This window comes from Bison bison, unplaced genomic scaffold (assembly GCF_000754665.1).
Source record: "Bison bison bison isolate TAMUID 2011002044 unplaced genomic scaffold, Bison_UMD1.0 scf7180017851926, whole genome shotgun sequence".
Lineage (NCBI taxonomy): Eukaryota > Metazoa > Chordata > Mammalia > Artiodactyla > Bovidae > Bison > Bison bison.
The window spans coordinates 106,418-115,822 of record NW_011482499.1 but is presented as its reverse complement, the minus strand read 5'-3'; positions in this window follow the sequence as shown (position 1 = coordinate 115,822).

The following is a 9,405-nucleotide window of genomic DNA, read 5'->3' as shown; positions in this document are numbered from 1 at the left end:
TTTGAAATCACTGAGAATTATGACAGGAGTCACGGGAAAGAGAGAGGCATTGAGACAGAGGTTAATTCACAGCTTCTCCATGCTGCTCTGAGCCTCTTGGAGACAGCTGACCTCACCCACAGCTCTGTGTGTGGGTCTTTTAACCAAAGGAGAATCCCATCCCCCTAGCACATGATTAGAAGGAGGCTTTGATGCAGTTTATATGTGAGGACTTGAAACACGAGGAGAGATGCACTGGAGATTTTAATTTGTTTCTACAGTGCAAAGGGAAGCTGATGTAGCAGAGACTCTTAAATACAATGGAACAAATAAGAAAATTTTATTTCCCTGCCATGCAACCATTTGCCCACTCTAGGCTGGTAAGGAGGCTTTCTTGCCTGAGTCACTCTTGTTATTCTGTCATCTCTGAGGACTTTGCATGGTTGAAACTGGGTTGCTGCCAAGACCATGATACAGCTCTCAGAAAGGAGAGAGTGAGGAAGTCCAGAGTAAGCAATTCCCTTTTAAGTAATTGAAGGAGAAACCACAAGCATAATTTCCATTCACAAGAAAATGATCACATGGCCACACCAGCTGCAAGAAAGACAGGGAAAGGTTGTCCCTACTTAGGCAGCCATGTGACCAGGAAGAAGAGGTAAACAGACTTTTAAAGTACAAGTTACTGTCTGCCATATTCTGCTTCTGAAGGAATTCTGGAGGCAATTCTTTTTCTACAGGTTTTAGTCTGGAATTGCAGCAGCTGTTTTCTTAGCATGCTAAGGATGAGCTGAGTCAAGGCAGAAGCGCAAAGCCAAGGAAACTGGAGAAATGGCACTAGAGCCACTGGATTGGGCAATCCTGAAGCCCACGTTACCTCTAGACTCCAGTTAGATGAACCACGATGTTTTCTTGTTATACTGGTTGGAGTTGAGTTTCTGTTTCTTGCAGTTAGGATGCACCCCAATTTATTTAACCATTCCACTGCTGACACTATTTCTCTTTGTCATTGTTACAAGCAATGCAATAAACATCTTTGTACACATGACCATTTCTATAGGATAGAGTCTAAGATGTGTCATTGCTGTGCCAAAGAATATGTGCATTTAACATTTTGGTGAACACTACCAAGTTGCCCCAACCTATGTTTAATAACATTTACATTTCACAATCACCACCCTCCTCTAATGTTCTGAGATGTCTCCTTTTGTCTAGATTTTGTAGGATAGCTTTTACAGAAGAGGATTTTGGTGATGTGTTCTCCTCTGCTGATGTTGAGGCTTAGATTCTTAAAAAAAATTTTTTTTTTAAATTTTATTCTTTTATTTTTGGCTTTGTGGGTCTTTGTTGCTTTTTTGTGTGGGCTTTCTCTGGTTGTGATGAGCAGGGGCTACTCTTTGTTGTGGTGCACAGGGGTTAATAGCCACCTGTTGCTCTGGCTAAGGCATGAGAAAATCTCCATGGGAAAAGAATATAAGCAAAATATAGCAATAGAGCATAACCCAAATAAAAGTACATTGGGTTGATCAGTTGGGGTCATCATGCCCTGCTAAGCTAAGGAAGAACATAGTGTGGACCTTGGAACGCTGGTCAGCACAAGTTCAGAACCCTGCCTATGCACACACTAAGATGTTTTCCCAAGGCATATGCGGGTCTACCTCCAGATAGGTGATAGCCCTTGTACAAGAAAATAAAAGACAGTTTAAAGTAATTAATAAAATGGGAGTCATGACTGGGGACACAGGAGGCTAACTTCGTCATAACACAACAGATACTTCCTGCTTGCCAAGACACTAAGTAAAAGTGATGTGGCTCTGAGGAATAGGGCTCTTGACCCAAGAGGTCTTGAGTCGCCCGGTCCCATCTTTAAAATTTTAATTCTGTCTCCAGTTTCTTTTTCCCAAATTGTGCGTTGACCACTTTTGATCCCTAGCTGCTGTGCTGGACACAGCAAAGGTGCACAGACTTCTCATCGCAGTAGCTTCTCTTGTTGCGGAGCTCAGGCTCTAGGTGTGCAGGCTCAGTAGTTGTGGCTTGTGGGTTTAGTTTCTCTGGGGCACATGGAATCTTCCTGCAGCAGGGATTGAACTCGTGATCCCTGCCTTGGCAGGTGGATTTTTATCCACTGAGCCACCAGGGAAATCCGAGGCTTAGTTTCTTTCTCTATTCACATACTGCTCTTGCTCCTTCACTGTTTACTAATCCAGCCATGACTAATCATAGTTACACTCTTTATAAGTCTGCTGGCACTTCCATGAAAACAGATGCCAGAAATAAAAATATGACATAGTTAGATAGTATAACTTTTACTCTGTAGGAAAATGTGCTCCGTAGTCTTATCCTATTGATACAAGCTAGTTGTCTCATTATATTTTCCCTTTTGCCCTAAAATTTGATATCTATTTTTAATTATCTAGCAAGTTTTTTTTTTTTTTAAGAGAAAGGAGTAAGTGTAGACTTTTTAAAAAAATCAAAATGCTCTGAAGTTAGAGACTGTTTTAAAATAATGATATACTGTGTTAAGGACAGGACAACTGTGGGGGTGTTGTTTTTCTTAGTTGTCACAGTTTTCATGTGAAACTGTCTACACTGGGAAGCAGTGATTGGGAGTAGGCACTAGGAATGGGCTTCCCTGGTACTTTAGATGGTAAAGAATCTGCCTGCAGTGCAGGAAACCTGGGTTCAATCCCTGGGTTGGAAAGATCCCCTAGAGAAGGGAACTGCTACCCACTCTAGTAATCTTGCCTGGGAAATCCTATGGACAGAGGAGCTTGGTGGGCTACAGTCCATGGGGTCACAAAGAGGCAGACACAACTGAGCAACTTTCACTAGGACTGGGAGAACACAGAAGCTCTTTCTTTAATTGATATCCTCTTACAATGATCACTACAGGGAATGGGGAGACCCTCACATTATTCTATGGGGGAAGGCAGGGAGATGGGGCCAGGGGGACCAATGGAACAGGAATCAGTAACCTAGACAGGAAATGAAATGGGCCTGAACTAGGCAGTGAGGAAAGGGGGACGATAAGGAACAGAGTCTGTGATTTTAATAATACTTACCTTTATGTGAGTATTTACTGTACATTAGGTACAGTAAATAGGCTCTGTTTCTTTGCATTGATCACTGAGGAAGGCTTTCTTATCTCTCCTTGCTATTCTTTGGAACTCTGCATTCAAATGGGTATATCTTTCCTTTTCTCCTTGCTTTTCACGTCTTTCTTTTCATAGTGGTTTGTAAGGCCTCCCCAGACAACCATTTTGCCTTTTTGCATTCTTTTTCTTGGGGATGGTCTTGATCCCTGTCTCCTGTACAATGTCACGAACCTCCATCCGTAGTTCATCAGGCACTCTGTCTATCAGATCTAATCCTTTGAATCTATTTGTCACTTCCACTGTATAAGCGTAAGGGATTTGATTTAGGTCATACCTGAATGGTCTAGTGGTTTTCCCCACTTTCTTCAATTTAAGTCTGAATTTGGCAATAAGGAGTTCATGATCTGAGCCACAGTCAGCTCCTGGTTTTGTTTTTGTTGACTGTATAGAGCTTCTCCATCTTTGGCTGCAAGAATATAATCAATCTGATTTCAGTGTTGACCATCTGGTGATGTCCATGTGTAGAGTCTTCTCTTGTGTTGTTGTGAGAGGGTGTTTGCTGTGACCAGTGTGTTCTCTTGGCAAAACTCTATTAGTCTTTGCCCTGCTTCATTCCATACTCCAAAGCCAAATTTGCTTGTTAACTCCAGGTGTTTCTTGACTTCCTACTTTTGCATTCCAGTCCCCTATAATGAAAAGGACATCTTTTGGGGGTGTTAGTTCTAGAAGGTCTTGTAGGTCTTCATAGAACCGTTCAACTTCAGCTTCTTCAGCATTATTGGTTGGGTCATAGACTTGGGTTACTGTGATACTGAATGGTTTGCCTTGGAAACGAACAGAGATCATTCTGTTGTTTTTGAGATTGCATTCAAGTACTGCATTTTGGACTCTTTGGTTGACTATGATGGCTACTCCATTTCTTTTAAGGGATTCTTGCCCATGGTAGTAGATATAATGGTCATCTGAGTTAAATTCACCAATTCCAGTCCATTTTAGTTCGCTGATTCCTAAAATGTCAATGTCACTCTTGCCATCTGCTGTTTGACCGCTTACCATTTGCCTTGATTCATGGACCTAACATTTCAGGTTCCTATGCAATACTGCTCTTCACAGCATCAGACTTTGCTTCTATCACCAGTCACATCCACAACTGGGTGTTGTTTTTGCTTTGACTCCATCTCTTCATTCTTTCTGGAATGGTGGATTACACTATTTAATCCTTATGAGACTCTACAAGGTAGGATGTGTTATAACTTCTATGCAATAGGAAAGAAAACTGTAGCTTCAGAAAAGTACATTACTTGCTCAGGTTCACACAGCTAGTAAATGGCAGGACTTCTGCACTCATTTCAGTTCTCTAAGCAGCCCCTACAGCAGGGTGTATTGAAAGATCTGGAGTGTTGGACTGTAAAAAAAGATAGGTCCAGTAGGGGGTACTATTTGTGTACACTAAAAAGAATTTCTGACAATGTAAAATTACCCTTGAGTTGAAATGCCTTACCAGTCTTTCTGATTTAAAGGATGTGCTGGAGGCCAAAGTGTTTAATATGTTTTCCCTTTTGCTAGGTTTCTGGGACCTAACTTGTAGTGGGAATTCCTTATAATGTACTTTCACAGCCTTGAGAAATTTCACAGAAATAGCACCTGGGAAAACAGCATATATTAAGAAATTATGTTAATGATTATATTTCATGTTTTTCTTAAGAATAATTGCCTTGTTACAAACCCCAAGGCCAGATCCAGAAGGGAGTATGACTGGGATCGTGAAAGCATGGACGTTGGAACACCGGGTTGGTATCAGACATGAACACTGCCTACTTGCTAATTGTTCCCAAGGCTAGCCCAGAAGGGAATAGCCTGGGGCAAACACAAAGAGATCTGGACTATATCAGTGTGGTCCATGACATTTAGGAGTAGGTGATCAACAACACAGCATGTGTCTTGAGAAAGATAAGTTCTGAGAAAGTCTTGTAGTCAGCAATTAGGAATAAAAGCTGGACTCAGAGTGGACTTTGCACACTCAGAGGTCCCCTGACCCATTGCATCAGATTTTGTGTTCTGTCTTCATTCTCCTTGCTCGCTCCTGGACTATTAGGGCAACAGTAACTAAATTCATTTGTTTTTATGCATGGGTTGTGTTTCAATCAGTAATTGAAAAAATGTATCTCAATAGGTAATTATATAGAATTAAATTGGCAATTATGTAGAATTTTTCTGGGCTCCAAAGTCACTGCAGATGGTGATTGCAGCCATGAAGTTAAAAAATGCTTGCTCCTTGGAAGGAAAGTTATGACCAACCTAGACAGCATATTAAAAAGCAGAGACATCACTTTGTCAACAAAGGTCTGTCTAGTCAAGCCTATGGTTTTTGTAGTGTTCATGTATGGATGTGAGAGTCGGACTGTGAAGAAAGCTGAGTGCAGAAGAATTGATGTTTTTGAACTGTGGTGTTGGAGAAGACTCTTGAGAGTCCCTTGGACTGCAAGGAGATACAACCAGTCCATCCTAAAGGAGATCAGTCCTGGGTGTTCATTGGAAGGACTGATGTTGAAGCTGAAACTCCAATACTTTGGCCACCTGATGTGAAAAGCTGACTAATTTGAAGACCCTGATGCTGGGAGGGATTGAGGGCAGGAGGAGAAGGGGACGACAGAGGATGAGATGGTTGGATGGCATCACTGACCACTGACTTGATGGACATGCATTTGAGTAAGCTCCAGAAGTTGATGATGGACAGGAAAGCCCATGGGGTTGCAAAGAGTTGGACATGACTGAGTGACTAAACTGAACTGATGTAGAATTGCACAGTTTAAAAATAAACAGTACTCAATAAATATTTGTTTTCTTCTTTCATAGTTAAATAAATGAGTAAGCATTGTCAAGAGCACTCCTTTCAAGGTTATCTAATTTTGATTCTGAGACTTGTTTGGAAACTCTGTAAAACTATAATTGACAGCTGTTTCCCAGTATGATTTATGGACTAATTCCAAGGTGAAGAATGAGACCTCTTCTTCCTATTGAACTTGTTCTACACTATGGCCACAGAGTAGGTCTAGAATAGCCATGGTCAGAGAAGAGGGAGGGATGAACAGTGAAAAAGATGCATGTGGAGATTCAGAAACATAGTGGTCTACATGGAGGAAATTAGCTGCAAAATCCAAGACACAACAGGGCAGATGTGCTTGGATAGAGAGGCAGGGCTGTACACACACTCAGGCAGAGTGAGGAAGGGAGACATATGGATGCTTTCATGGAGCAATATCCTTGTAATATGATTTTCATGATATCACTATTAAGAATTCTGAAGTCATTTTTACATTGGAAACCACAAGCTTAAATGCTGGAGTTAAGAAGATCCCTGGATGTATGTTTTGCAGATCCATGTCTTCACTCAGCCACTTATTAGCTCTGTTACCTTGGACTAGGGGCTTCCCAGGTGACTCAGTGGTAAAGAATCCGCCTGCCAATGTCGGAGATACGGGTTCAATCCCTGGGATGGGAAGATCCCCTGGAGAAGGAAATGGCAACCCACTTGGGTATTCTTGCCTGGGAAATCCCATGGACAAAGGAGCCTGGCAGGCTACGGTCCAGGGGGTTGCAAAAGAGTTGGACACGACTTAGCAACTAAACCACAAACAACAACAACTTTGGAGTAATCAACTGATATTTCCTTGTCTGTTTCTTGTTAAATTGTGTAGTACTGACCTCCCCATGAAGACAGAGCTTGCCATAGTAAGAAATTCAGCTACCATCATTACATTTGGCAGAGATTCAAAGGCAGGAAGGGGAATTTTTAAAAAAAAATTAGAAAATGAGAGGCATTCAGACATACTCTTATTGGAGATTGTTTGCATGGGAAAGGTGAAGGCGGGTTAATGAGAAGCAGGGCATCACATGTGCCTGTGTTTGGGGATTATATTTGATTTTCTTTGTTGTTCATGAGTTGGAACTAGGGCAAGAGTTAGAGAAGCTGGCACTTATTGACCAAGTCCTGGTCCTGAATGTTCTAATCTGATTGCTGCAGAGGTTATGGATCAGAGTTCTATTGTGACCAAGTCCTGGTCCTGAATGTTCTAATCTGATTGCTGCAGAGGTATGCGTCAGAGTTCTATTGTTGTAGATGGTTTGGCAATAATCTGTTTGTGTATTCAGTCCCTTGGCACAATGTGTTCAGCAGATGAGATTAGATTCAGGCGGCAGCTTGTGATCCCATAGTTTGCCCCATGGTTGCCTGGATAGTTTACCTTGCCATGCTTCATCCTGGGTACCCAACTTTCCCAGCCAACTTCATGAGGAATACTAAAGTGTCAGCTCTGCTTCACAGGAGAGAAAAGCATTTCCCAAAGTCATTTTTATTATATTCAGCAGAGCAGTTTTTCACTATGAGTTCCTATATTAAGTGCTCTGCTTCCAATTCCAATGTGTGTGGGGGGGGTTTTCCCCCCACACCATTGAGCGGTTCTTGGAGACCAGCTGGGTTTCCTACAGTTGAACTCGATTCTGACACTATCTACCTAGAGATAGTATCAGGTTCTACGCATTAAAGGCTTGGTCCTACCAGATTGCCTTCTCTTCAGATGTCAGTCATGAGCCCAGGTTGTCACCTGTGCATCTGAGAGCCAGTTGTAGGTAGGAAGTTTCAGTGAGCCCCTAATTGGGTTCAACGAATTTGCTAAAATAATCAGTGCTTTTGTGAACTAGTTTGGCTCCCAGAACTCAGAGAAACATTCTGTTTACTAGATTACTAGTTTATTATAAAAGGATGATATAATTTAGGAATAGCCAGGTAGAAGAGATACACAGGGCCAGGTAGGTGGGAAGAGAATGGAATTTCTATGTCCTCTCAAGGGCACCATTCTCCCTGAATCTCTGTGTGTTCACCAACTTGGAAGCTCTCTGAACCTCATCCTTTTTGGTTTTTACAGTGGTTTCATTACATAGGAGATTTCATTAATGTGCATTAGAGGATACCCCAGGTTGACTGCCATAGAAAACTGTCTCTTAAGCCTTTACATTCTACACCAATTCTACACCTCTGGCTGGCCAACTGTTTGTTTCTTTATTTAGGTTTTAAGGTAAAAGACCTGGGGCTATTTGTTTCCATCAACCTGACTACAAATCTAAAGGCGCAGTTGAAATGTCTATTTTTCTTGCCATCCTCAGAAGAGATTGCTGCAGATCTACTCTATGATTCTCATTCTTTTCAGCTTACAATACAAATAGCTTATTATTTTTTGCAACCTATGTCTTATAATAAAGCAGTGCTGAAAAATTAAATAGAAGAATGTTCACTTGCCATATAGGCTATGAAAATGATTTGCTGGTGGTGATTTTTTAAGCTTGATTTTAAATAGGTTTATGAAGAATGGCACTTGGAAGACGTGGTTCAAATTTTGCTATTTAAGGTCCCCTGGAGGAGGAAATGGCCACCCACTCCAGAATTCTTGTCTGGGAAATCCCATGGACAGAGGAGCCTGGCGGGCTACAGTCCATGGGGTCGCAAAAAGTCAGACACAACTGAGCGACTAATACTAATACTAATACTCATTACATAGGCATGATTGATTAAGTCACTAACCATTGGTTACTGATTCAACCTCCAGCCTGCCTCTCCCCTCCCCACAGATCAAAGGGATGGGAAGGAAAGTTCCAATCCTCTAATCATATGGATTGTTCTTCTGGTGATTGGCCCCCATCTTTAGGTGTTTTCCAAAAGTCACCTCATTAACAAAAGATATCTTTATGTTCTGATCACTTAGGAGATTTCAAGAGTCTTAGGAGTTCTGTGCTGGAAATGAGGAAGACCAAATATACAGTTGTTATTACATATCACAATATCACATATGTCAAGAAGTGAAATTGGAAATTGGTTAGAAGTGTTAAAAAATGGAACAAAAAAGAGGACCTGCAAGAGCGGACCAGAGTGGAAGAGCCACAAACTACATCTCTTCTTACCTACACAACTCACTTACTCCTGATTCCGTAGGTTTTGAATTTACTCCAGTGTGAAAACCATGGGCCTCTCTGTGAGGAGAAGTTGGCCATCTAAGCCCGTCAGTGAGATCATGTGAAGGCAACACCTTTTCTGGCTGAGTCACATTCTCAAATGTGTAACTGTGAGAGAGGATCCAGGGTTGGTATAGCTTGGTCAAAAACTGCTTTTGACATGGTGTTTGCCTTTGCTCTTCTTTTCCTATCTTTTCTTCTATTATCTCTCTGTGAAAGACTTCTCAGCTCTGTCTTTTCCAACTGGATTTCGTTGACTCTTAGAAGAGGCAGCTGTTTGCCTCTTTAAGCAGAATTGTAAAGGTGTATGTGAGTGGAAGGTGTTTTT